Here is a 13,509-nt window from a genome sequence, read left to right on the forward strand (position 1 = left end):
GATCAAAATATTTCTTCTTGTAATCTACTTGGTCAAATTTCTTCTTTTCAGAAGTTGGCTTTCTGCACTCACTTGCAAAGTGTCCACTTATACCACAATTGAAACACTTGAACTTTGATTTATCCACCATGTTCTTATGAGGTTTAGTGGCTCTAGTGTTTTTCTTAAACTTCATCTTTGCAAATCTCCTGGACAGAAATGCAAGATGCTCATCAACACTATCAGAGTCATCTTGACTGGAGTTGTCTTCATTCTCAGCAACTTGCTCTTTTCCTTTGCTTGATTCCTGATATCTTGTACCATCTTTGGAGTTTGATGTAGATCTCACAGTTTCTTGTCTGCATTCCCTCTCATTTTCAGCTACCAATGCAACTGAACTTCCTTTCTTTCTCCCCTTCTCCAATACCTCATCCTGTTCCAACTCTAGTTCATAAGTCTTCAAGATTCCATATAATCTTTCAAGAGTGAAGTCCTTATAATCCTGAGAGTTTCTTAAGGAGACAGTCATGGGTTTCCATTCCTTTGGCAAGGATCTTAAGAATTTAAGATTTGAATCCTTCACCTGGTACACTCTACCATACAGCTTCAATCCATTCAACAGCTTTTGGAATCTGTTAAATGTGTCATTTAAAGATTCATTTTCTTCAAAATGAAAATACTCATACTGTTGAATGAGAAGCTGCATCTTGTTCTCTTTTACTTGTTCTGTACCTTCACACAGCAGCTGAACTGTGTCCCAAACCTCTTTGGCAGTTGAGCAATTTATCACATTATCAAACATATCCTTGTCAAGACCATTAAACAAAATGTTCATAGCCTTCTTATCCTTGTGGACTTCTTCTGTGTCTTCCATTGTCCATTCTACTCTAGGTTTTGGAATGGATTGACCAACAGCAATTGTGGCCGTAGCAACTGTGGCTACTTTGTGGGGAATGTGAGGACCATTCTCAATACAGTTTACATAACCTTCATCTTGGGAGAGTAGATGAAGGTGCATTTTCACCTTCCAGTGGTGATAACTGTCTCTGTCAAGAACTGGGATTTTTACTCCAATATCCTTCTTACTCATCTTTGTTAGATTCCAAGATCTTTAAACTCTTTGTTTGTCAAGAGCCTGCTCTGATACCAATTGTTATTTCTAGAGAACTAACAATGAGATTTACAGAAGGGGGGTTGAATGTAAATCTCAAAACTTTTTCAAGTTTTGAGCAGTTTATAAAGACTGTGTGTTCAAGATGAACAAGTGTGTGAATTGCTTTAAGCTGATACAGACATATATATATTCAAACACAAATGTAAAGAACACAATAAACCTTTAAAAACTTTTCTGGTGGATTTGTTGTTCCACCAGAGATGGTATTTCAGAAATTCTGTGATCTAAGAATTTGATCACAGCTGCATCCTAGTACAAACTAGATAATTTTTCTCTCAAGATTTTTCTAAACAGCTCTGGAAAAATCCTTATCTAATTACTAGCTACAACTTGGTTTATATATTACCAAGTTTACAAGTGAACACAAGGATATATAAAATAATGAAGTAAGATCTCCACTTGTTTCTTCTCCAGTTTACTCCAGTACTTTGTTGACTTAATGTCTCTTTATACTAGAGTAGAACGGCTGCTTTTTCTGATGTTCCTGAAATTAGGCTGCCACATTTCAGTTATCTCTGTTCGCCCACGTGCCTCTGTTTGTAGGTACAACTACCACTTATCAACGGTTAATCAACAGAACATCCGTTGAAGCTTTCATCCGTTGATACACTCATCCGTTGAAGGATGTTATCCGTTGAAGCTTTAGAGACATCCGTTGAAGCTTAGCTTCTCATCCGTTGAAGGTCTTTAAGTCATCCGTTGATACCACTTCATTTATACAAAATTACAAGGCATGAAATATTTACAATTGGCCTTCCTATCTGCATATCTTCTAGTAGTCAACATGACTCATAGTTTCTCTCAACTTCTAAGAATTACATCTTAAATACAGAGACTGAAATATGCTACAACACTAGACTTATTTCTAAGTAAAGCTACACCATCAACGGATAGCCAAAGTGGTCTTATCCGTTGAGGCTACAGACACTGAATTTCTACTTAAGTGTTTTGTTAAACATATCATCAAACTAATGCACATATATTCCTAACAATATCGATCAAACTTCAATCTCTTTGGAAAGAGTTTGATAATCTGTTAATAAAAAAAGGTGAATCAATAAAAGTATTTTTCTCTCATGTTTCAAATATCATTAATCAAATTCAGAGTTTTGGAGGCACAATTGAAGATAAGAAAATTGTTGAAAAGATTTTGAGATGTTTACCGGTAAAATATGATCATGTTGTGGCTCTTATCGAAGAATCAAAGGATTTATCTCAATTAACTCGGGTTGAGTTGATTGGATCGCTTGAAGCGCATGAAAGCAGAATGTCCAGGTTTAAAAACCAGCTCATAGAGCAGGATTTTCAGTCCAAGTTAAGCTTCACAAATAAAGAAAAGAAGAATTATGAAGGTCATGATCAGAAATTCCAAAGATCAAGAAGCAATTATCGAGGAAGAGGGAGAGGAAAATTCCACGACCAATGAAGGAAGAATCAAGATGAAAAATCCTCTTCTTCCTGCACCTTGTATCGTAAAAATGGGCACCATACACATGAGTGCAGGTATAAATATACGAGGTGCAGCCGTCCTAATCATTTTGACAAAGATTGTTGGTTTCGAAGAAAATAAAAGGCCAATTTTTCTGAGAGCAGCGATGCTTCAGACCAGTTGTTTTATTTGTGCCTTAATACTCAAGAAACAAGTGATATCTGGTAGATTGATAGTGGCTGCTCTAACCACATGACAGAAGACATGAACTTCTTTGTTAATATGAATGAAGACATGAAATCGCAAGTCACTCTTGGAGATTAAAAACTTCACAATGTTGAAGGCAAATGAGTAGTTGATGTACAAACAAAGGAAGGTACTTCTAAACTTATTCATGATGTTCTTTTTGTTCCAAGCCTAACAAAAAATTTGTTAAGTGTTGGTCAATTGGCACAAAAATGATATGTTGTTAAATTTGAAGGAGCTCATTGTCTACTCATTGAAAAGAAGACAAAGCAGCTGATTTCTAAAATCAAGATGGCACCTAACAAGGTTTATATGTTAAAAATGGTATCCATTGAAAATTATTCTCAAAGCTAAAAATGATGAGTCCCTACTATGGCATCTCAGATTCGGACATCTTCATTTTAATGGCTTAAAAATATTGAAATGAAAAGAAATGATTCTTGGCTAGTACATAATTGCAGAAAAGGAGCAGAATATATGCGAAGGCTGCATCTTTGGAAAACAACATCGTTTTTCTTTTTCTAAGTCATCTTTGAGAGCTAAAGCCCCTCCTGAACTTGTACATACCAATGTTTGGGGACTTGCAACAGTCCCTTCTTTTGCTGGAAAAAGATATTTTCTGCTATTAATTGATGATTACACCCGCACTACTTGGGTTTATTTTCTGGAGCACAAATCGGAAGCATTTCTGCATTTTACTACATTTAAATCTCTAGAAGAAAAAAAATGTGGTCATTCTATGAAAAATTTAAGATCCGGTCGTGGAGGTGAATTCACTCGTAATAAGTTCCAAAAATTCTGCAAAAAACATGGAATAAAAAGGAAGTTGATCGTACATCGCACGCCTCAACAAAATGGTGCCGCCGAAAGGAAAAATAAGACAATTGTTGAGATGACCCAAAGCTTGCTCCAAGGTAAAAAATTACCTAAGAATTTGTGGGCGGAGACTGTTAATACAATGGTGTATATTCTCAATAGGTCTCCCACAAAAACCGTAAGAAATAAAATACCTTATGAAGCATGGTTTGATGAAAAACCTAAGGTTGATCATTTTAAAGTATTTGGTAGCATTGTGTATTCTCATGTTCAAAAAGAAAATTGAGACAAGTTGGATGGAAAGGGAGAAAAGTGCATATTTATTGGTTATAGTCTCTGTTATAGAAATCGGCCGATTTTTCAAAAATCGCCGATAAATCGCTCAAAAATCGGTCAAAAATATTTGTCCGATTTGATCGATTTCCGATAAATTACCGATTAATCATCCGATTTTTTAAAAATCGTCCGATAAATCGTAAATCGGTACCTCAACCGAATAGTTCCAATTTCCAAAATCTGTAACACTGGTTATAGTGATGAATCAAAAGAATTTAGGTTGTTTAATCTTGTAACCAATCAACTTGTGATTACTAGAGATGTTATTTTTGACGAAGCGACAACATGGGATTTGGAGAAAGATGCAAATGAACATTTATAAACGATTGACTTTGTTGACCCTCCATCTACACAAGAAAGAGAACTAGAAAATCAGCAAGCTGAAGAAACTAGAATTCATCCTGAAGATGCCAATACGTATTCAGAATTTCCATCACGGAAGACTCGATCTTTGGATGATATTTATAGAAATTGCAACATGGCCTTACTATCCGTTGAACCACAAAGTTTTGAGGATGCTTCGCAAGAAAATTCATGGAGAACGGAAATGGATGAAGAACTGAAAATGATCGCAAAAAAATCAGACTTGGGAGCTCGTAGAGAGGCCTAAAAATAAAGATTTATTGGGCTAAAATGGGTGTATAAACAAAATATAACGAGGATGGTTCACTTCAAAAATATAAAGATCGTTTGATTGCGAAAGGATATTCGCAACAACCTGGAGTTGACTTCAACGAGACTTTTACACCGGTTATTCGGATGGAAACTATAAGAACAGTACTAAAGATGGCAATTTCACCCGACCCGACGGATACTCGACCCATTTCGATCCGTTTGGATTTACCCGAACCCGATTTTTCGGATTTAAATCCAGATCTGGATCTTATTTTTAGACCCGAAAGAGTTCGGATCTGGATTTAGATCTTAGGTATACCGAACAGATACCCGACCAAAAATCTGAAATCCGTTCCAAACCCGATCCGAACCCGAAATCCGAAAAAAAATCCGATAGCATATTCTTATCTTACATAATTTTATAACAATAATACCTGATTAGTATACATCAAATATTTAAATTTAATGTTATAACATGGACGTTGGATAATTATCGATTATTATAATTATTATATTTCACACTAATATTGAATTATCTGAATATACAGAGTACTATTTTTTAGTTAAACAAACGCACACGCATGAGTGAGTAGAAATTTAACTTACATTTAGGAAAGTAAGACCTCGACCACTACACCAACCCTTTATTGACAATATATAAAGTACCAATTTTGTATTCTTAACATTGAAAAAAATGCGTTACCTAGCATATTTGTATAATAACATAAATTTCTTTATTTTTATGTAATTACTTTTAAAGTATCCGAATTAAACCCGAAACTGACCCGAAACCCGAAAAAACCCGATGGATCGGATTTGGATCTTTGTTTTTAATATCCGGACCCGAACCTGATTCGAACCAAACATAACGGATCAGATTTGGATCTTACGAAACCTGATCTGATATGACCCGTTGCCATCACTAAATAGTACTTGATCTAGCTGCGCAACTCAAGTTGAATGCCAATCAATTAGACATAAAATTTGCATTTCTTAACGGTAATCTCGAAGACGAAGAGGATATATTTTTAGAACAACCCCCAGGATATATCATTAAGGCGCACAAATAAAGTTTATCGCCTCAAGAAGGCCCTTTACGGATTAAAGCAGGCCCCTCGAGTTTGGAATGGCAAAATCAATTCATATTTTTAACGAAATAAGTTTCTAAGAAGTCCATCTGAACCATCACTCTATGTCAAGAAAGAGGGTCCAGATTTTCTGATTGTTTACTTGTACGTAGAAGATCTGATCTACACTTGTACAAATGAAAAAATGGTTGAAGATTTCAAAAAAAAAACATAATCAAATAGGATGAGATCACTGACCTTGGTCTCATGAAATATTTCCTCGGAATGCAAGTTAAACAATCTCCTGGTGAAATATTTATTTCACAGGAGAATTACGCGGATGATATACTCAAGAAGTTCAACATGATAAATTGTAAGTCTTTTGCTACTCCCATGGAAGTCAAGAAAAGTTTTCTAAATATGATGAAAGTAAGAAGATTGATGAGAAAATGTATAGAAGCTTAGTTGGCTATTTGATTTACATTACTAATACAAGGCCAGATTTGGTACAAGCCGTTAGTATGGTTTCAAGATTTATGAGTGAGCCATATAAAACTCATTTTGCAACAGTAAAGAGGATACCACGATATCTCAAAGGGACAAAAAGTTACGGACTACTCTACAGGTTTGAAGAAGATAGTAGGTTACCCATTTAGCGATTGGGCAGGTTGTGTGGATGATAGGAAAACTATTAGTGGTTACTTATTCAGCCTTGGTACAAAAGCCATCTCCTGGTCATCTAGGAAGCAAAAAACAGTAGCCCTATCCTCCGCAGAAGCAGAAATGTGGCAGTTACAAGTGCAGCCTATGAAGCAATATGGGTAAAAAGGATTCTAGCAGATATGCAGCTACAAGAGGATGATTCTACCGTTTTATATTATGACAGCATGTCAGCTATTGCACTGACAAAGAACCCTATTTTTCAAAGTCGGACACAATATATTGAAATATGTCATCATTTCATCCGAGAACTTGTTGAAGACGGTGAGCTGAAAATTCTGCATTGCCAAACCGGAGAACAACTAGCAGATGTCTTTACAAAACCGATGTCAGCTTATAAGTTTAATTATTTTCGAGATTTGCTTGGAGTCAAGATTTTACCAAATTAGGGGAGTGTTGAAAATAATCTAGATTTTTTTTAAGATACTACATTAAGGTGAAAATCAAGAGTCTGGGAGTTATTAGAAGTCCAAGAGATATGTTCGGTGACTCTTAATTATGAGATAATTAATTAGTTGTCTAAAATAATCCAATGCATCTATAAAATTATATGTACTAATTCTCTTTTATGATCGGAAAAACCAATTCAAATAATATAAGTTCTATGCAGTAGCATCCTCAATAATATTCATCATTATATAAAAACCCTCAGAAGCAAACATTAAAAAGAGATTAAAAAGAGAGTACAACAAATAGGAGCAGAAAACATTAAAACAAGAAAGTGAAGATTAAAAAGAACATGTAATATTTTAATGCAAGATAATTGGACCTCAAGATTTCCGGAATAGAGCTGCTCACACAAATAATAAGACAAAGCGTAAGTGAACGATCATATATCACAAGATATGTTACTAATTGATCCAGATTAGTAACATAAGGGAGCCCTTCATGTGAATTACCCCCCATAAAATAAATATGTAATAACTAGTGATCTAATATAAAAAATTAATTCATATTTTAGTTATTTAAAACAAACAAAAGTTAATTGAATAAATTTTTGATGTAAAATTCGTAAGTGTTTTTATTTCTCTTTGGTTTCAAGATATTTATAGGTGGATACAACCAACAATATAAATAACAAATTTTAATTTAAAATGAAAATTAAGAAATAATTTGTGAAATTATCGTTTTCATATACCATAAGCAAAGCTGTAAAAATCTCAAATTGGTTCGACTCAGTTTTATTACAAAAAAGTTGGTTTGACCTATTTTTTTTTGCAAAATTATTTTTTTACCCAATTATTCGAATCGGATCGGAGGAGGGGGAAAATAAGTACTCCGAAAAATACTCGACCTGGTAATTAACTTTTTTAAAATATTGATCATACATACGTAGAAAATGTATGATAAATTGTTAGACGCAATAAGTATTTAATTAACACTAAATCAAACGCTCGCAACAAAATCTAAAATATGTGATATGAAATCCGATCAGATTTTTATCGAACCATACAAGTCACAAAAAGAAAAAAGGTTTCCCAAAATCAAAACCCTCACTTATAAAACCCTTAAATTTCGCAATCGTTGGACATATCACTTGACAGCTAGCAAGTTTATTATTTTATCGAAAATAAAAATAAACTGTGTCCATTATATTGGGACCGAAAAAAATATTATTTTAATAAGATTATTAATTTAATGATTCAACTCTAGACTAGTTAATCGATTAGACCAACAACTTTCCCGCCTCTTAGGCTTGTATATAAATATGACACTTGTACATTTTTCAGCAATCAATACAATACACATTTTACCATCTCTCTTTCCTTGCAATTACATACAGTTATACATAAAACAGATTACAAGTTTTGCATAGTATCAAAGAAAGGTTGAAGATCATGCTCTTTCTTTAATAATGACATAGAATCTCCTCACTTGTATCTCTCTCTCTTTCTCTCTCGATCTCTCTCTCATTCTCTTTACTTCATTATCTTCCGCAATCATTTTCTTTATCATTTTTGTTCCACAAATTACTGTTTTGTATATACTGATCTAGTTATTTGCTATTACGCATTTATTGTGATCATTCATTGTGATCTTGAAATCAATCTGATTGTGTATAGGCATTCTTGTAGTATTTTCATCTCAAATTCTCATTTCTGATACTTGCACACAAAATGTTGGTATAAATTCATCTGTGAATTTTCCTGCTGTCTTCTTAATAATGGTTTCAACTTATGATATTCCTAATTCTTTAAATCATACTTCTAACACAAACGACTCTCAAAACACTCAATCAATATTTGAGTTCTGTCGAAATTTATCCTCAAATTCATCATCTTCAATGAATCTTGATAATCCTCTTCATTTACAATCTTCTGATAGTCCTGGTATGAAGCTAGTCAATGAACCTTTTAACGGTACTGGTGTTGGGAACTGGAAACGCTCTATGACTATTGCACTCTCAGCACGCAATAAGCTCTGTTTTATGGATGGTTTCATGCCAAAACCACAGATTAATTCATCATTTTATAAGAGCTGGACTTGCTGTAATTATATGGTCATATCTTGGATTCTTGGCGCTTTATTTAAGACTATAGGTCGAAGTGTCATCTATTCTTCTTTTGCTCACCAGATGTGGCTTGAACTTGAAGAGCGTTATGGAGATTCTAATAGTGCTCAACTCTCTGGGTTGCACAAAGAGTTAACAGAAGTTTTTCAGGGCAATCAAAGCATTTCTAGTTAATTTACAAAAAATAAAAATGCTATGGGATGATATTGACTCTCTTTGCCTAGCTCCAACATGCACTTGTGGTTGTACCTGTGGAGCAACTCAGAAAACTGCTCAATTTCAGCAAGACCATCGTGTCATTCAATTTCTCATGAGGCTGAATGATTCTTATCATATGATGAGAGGTTCTATTCTTTTGAAATCACCATTGCCAACTTTGGGTCATGTTTAGAGACTTCTTCTACAGGAAGAAGCTCAAAGGGAAATACATTCCGCTAGTCATATTTTGACAGACTCGGCCTCTCTTAATGCCAATACTTCAAGGCCTCAATTCAAGCTAAGAATGACAGACACGAAGAAGTCTTCACTTCACTGTAACTACCGCAAGAAACCAGGGCACTTAATTGACAAGTGTTATAAACTACATGGTTTCCCTTCTGATTTCAAGTTCACTTAAAACAAGAAGTTTGCTGCTCAGGTTAAGAGTTCTACTCCTGCTACTCAGTCATCTAATGATAAGTCTGTGCCTTCCGCTACTTCTTTGCCATTAGCATTCACTCCTAAGCTTTGCTTTCAACTCATGAACATGCTCAAATCTGCTCAGAACGCATAAATCCTTCATCTACAAACTTTGCAGGTACTTTTTCTGTTAGTTCTCATATAGCATATTTTTTTGACTCTACTAAATCAACATGGATTCTTGACAGTGGTTCTAGTGACCACATGTGCTTTGACAAATCTTTATTCTCTTCTATAGAAAATTTGTCTACATCAGTCACTATTTCTTTACCAAATGGTCAAGTCTTAGACATTACCACAGGTTGTCAAGTTATCATTCCATCTGACATCATCCTACATGATGCTTTATATGTCCCAGTGTTCAAATATTACCTCATTTTTATTCCTAAATTGAAAAAAATAGTTGAATTGTTTGGTCAGTTTTACTTCTGATACTTGTTATTTGCAGCGCTCTTCTCAGAAGAAGCCTCTGGTTCTTGGTAAAAACTGTAAGGACTTATACTTACTGTCTCCTACTCTTTCTTCTCCCATTGCGGCTGATTGTTCCATCTTAGTTGTTCACAACACTGGCTGTTCTAAAGATGATTTATTATGGCACTCTAGATTAGGCCACTTGCCGATGTCTAAACTCAGAATTTTGTCTATTTGTAATTTTGAAAATACTTGTATGACTGATCTATCAGCTTGTGAAATCTGTGCAAAACCTAGACAGCACAAGTTACAACAAATATAAATATTTTATCACCATTGTAGATGATTTCACTAGATGCACTTAGACTCATCTATTAAGTAGTAAAAGCAGTGCTTTTGACTTTATTAAATATTTCATCCTCATGGTGCTTTTGCTGTGCAACATCTAAGCCAATTTATGGCTTCTCCTCGTCTTCCTCATTGGCATGCTGCCATCCATGTTCTTCGCTATCTTAAAACCGATCCTTCTAAAGGGTTGTTTTTCCATGCTTCCCCATCTTTTGCTCTCGAAGCCTATTGTGATGCCGACTGGGCAGCTTCTTCTCATACTCGTAAATATGTTAGTGGTTATGCTGTTCTTCTAGGAGGTACTCTCATTTCTTGGAAATATTCCAAGAAGCAATATACTGTGTCTCTATCTTCTGCTGAGGCAGAATATCGTTCCATTCGCCGAATCACTGTTGAACTAGCTTAGTTGTCTCATCTTCTTCATGAACTTGATGTCACAAATATTCTGCCGGTTCCTGTTAAGTGTGATAATCAAGCTGCTATATACATTGCCAAGAACCCGATTTTCCACGAACGTACCAAACACATCGACCTTGACTGTCATTTTGTGCGCACTAAGTTGCTTTCTGGACTGATTTCACTCTCATGTGTTCCCACCACTAGTCAGTTGGCCGATGTATTTACTAAACCTCTCACTGGTGTTCTTCATCACGACATTCTCTGCAAGTTGGGACTGGCTTCCTCCTCTTCCAACTTTGGGGGGGGGGGGGTGTTGAACTCCAGTTAAGTATCATTCGCTTGAGCTGGGTATCTAAATAACATCTTCTTCGTACTCCTCACCCAAGATTTGTTTATATGCATCTTAAGCACAACACTTTATGTAATAAGCAACTAATTATTCTTATGATTAGTTATAATCTAGTTAACAAAAAGCTCGAACCACGTTGTCTTATTTTAGCAACATTATGAAAAGAATGCTACCTGTTCATCATATTGATGAGTGTATTAAGTTCATCATATTAAGTACATTATGAAATCTGGTCATGTTGCTCGTAATATTAAGTTTCCTGAGTTTTCAAAAGAGATGTTACTGGCGGGTTCTATTAATGGGATAATTTGTTTATCGGTGGAAATTAATCAGGGTGCCCGGTTGAAATCTGAGTGTGATAGACTGTATGCTTCGACTGTTGGATTGAGTATAGATAAAAATTGTGATGATTATAAGATTGTGCTATATATAGAGTTCCTGTTGTTGATGAACCGGATTTTCAGGAACATTGTTCGTCTCAGGTTGAGATTTGTACTCTGTTAATAGTATTTCTTGGACAGAGGCTGTTGAGATAGATGATGGTTCTTTTTCGTTTTGGCCTAAATTTCCTAATTTCAATTTTGTTATCAAAGGTTGTCGGCCAGATTACATGAGTCCATAAGAACCTATGCAGAAGCATGAATTTCTCGGGGTGGTTCTTTATTGGAAGGATTCACTTGCTATCTTAATTCTATCAGGCGAAGATGAAGAAGATACTAGGATTTCAAGATATTCTGAAAAATTACCCAAATCCAAGAAATTAGAAACAGTCCTCGATATGATTTGTTTTCTAAACTAAGATATGATTTGTTTTGTAAGCAGAACCTATGATATGTTAAATTGCCAGAATCTTAAATGGTGAACTTACAAGACATACACCAAGATATTAAACTTGAGCTAAACTGTAGAGAAGATTTATATAATTAAAGCAACGAAAATAATCAGGAGACATAGATAATAGACCAAGACTAACTGAATTATGAATCCAGGACAGCTCACATTTCAGATGTCAACAATTCATCACCACCTAAACTCTCTATGAAGAAAGTTTCTACATTGTAAGGAGACCTACGAATTCTATCCCTGCGGAAGTCAGGATTCATATTCTCCAGGGTTCCGCCCCTTGTAATAATCAACGTCTGCTCAACATCCCTTGTAATACTCTAGTACTAGTGACTAGCAACCAACTCTGATAATCGGGAAGGGTTAAAATGAAGAGGTCGTAATATTCTAGTACTACTGATCAGCTGCAACCAACTCTAATAACCGGGTAGGGTTAAAATGAAGAGGAAAGGACGAGAGCTAGTAGAGACGTCTTAAAACGCCTCAGATATAGGCACGCCTAAGATATAGGCACATCTAAGGTGATGATTACGTAGTTTTAGAGTTTTTAATAATTGGAATTAAATACAGATAAATGTGATGTAATGTGATTCCTAACAATTCCAATAAATTTAGTTTTAATTAAAAAGAATTGTGTAAGTTTTATTCTAATACTACTTTGTATTAACTTATAATCACATGTGAAAACCAAAGGTTAACTTTAAATAAATTACTAAAAAAGATAAGTGATATTTTTATTTTTATTATTTGAATTTAATTAGAAAGAACATGTAAAAAATCCAAATCTTTACTTTTTTGGTGACTAAAATCATAGAAAGGTGTGTTAATATAAATTTAATTAACACATATAATTTTTTACATTTATAATCACAAACATGATAACATAATAAAGGCAATAATCTCAGATGATAAAAATTTATTAACTATTTTTTATAGTTCTAAGTTATTATATATTTAAAACATATATAAATTGAAATTGATATACAAAATATTGAAACAATTGGACATAAAAATGTACCATCAATTTTAAAATAACTATTTGGACTTCTTTGTCTACTTTCTATCCATTAAAAATGAGTAATAATTATGGTACATTGTTATTATTAACAATCCAGATAAATATTAGTTTTAAATAAAAAAAATGGTGTAAGTTTCATTCTAATGCTACTTTGTATTAACTTTATAATCACATGTGAAACCTAAAATTAACTTTAAATAAATTACTAGAAAAGATAAGTGATATTTTTATCTTTATTATTTAAATTTAATTATATATAAAAATCCAAATTTTACTTTCTTAGTGACTAAAATCATAAAAAGGTGTGTTCTTATAAGTTTAATTAACACATATAATTCTTTACATTTATAATCTCAAACATGATACGATAATAAAGGGAATAATCTAAGATGATAAAAATATATTTACAATTCTATATAGTTCTAAGTTATCATTTTTTTTTAGAATGAAGTTATCATATATTTGAAACATCTATAAATTAAAATTAATATACAAAATATTAAAACTATTGGACATAAGAAATGAGCCATCAATTTTAAAACTATTTGGATTTCTTTGTCTACTTTCAA

The sequence above is a fragment of the Apium graveolens genome, chromosome 9 (genome assembly GCF_009905375.1).
Source record: "Apium graveolens cultivar Ventura chromosome 9, ASM990537v1, whole genome shotgun sequence".
Taxonomy (NCBI): domain Eukaryota; kingdom Viridiplantae; phylum Streptophyta; class Magnoliopsida; order Apiales; family Apiaceae; genus Apium; species Apium graveolens.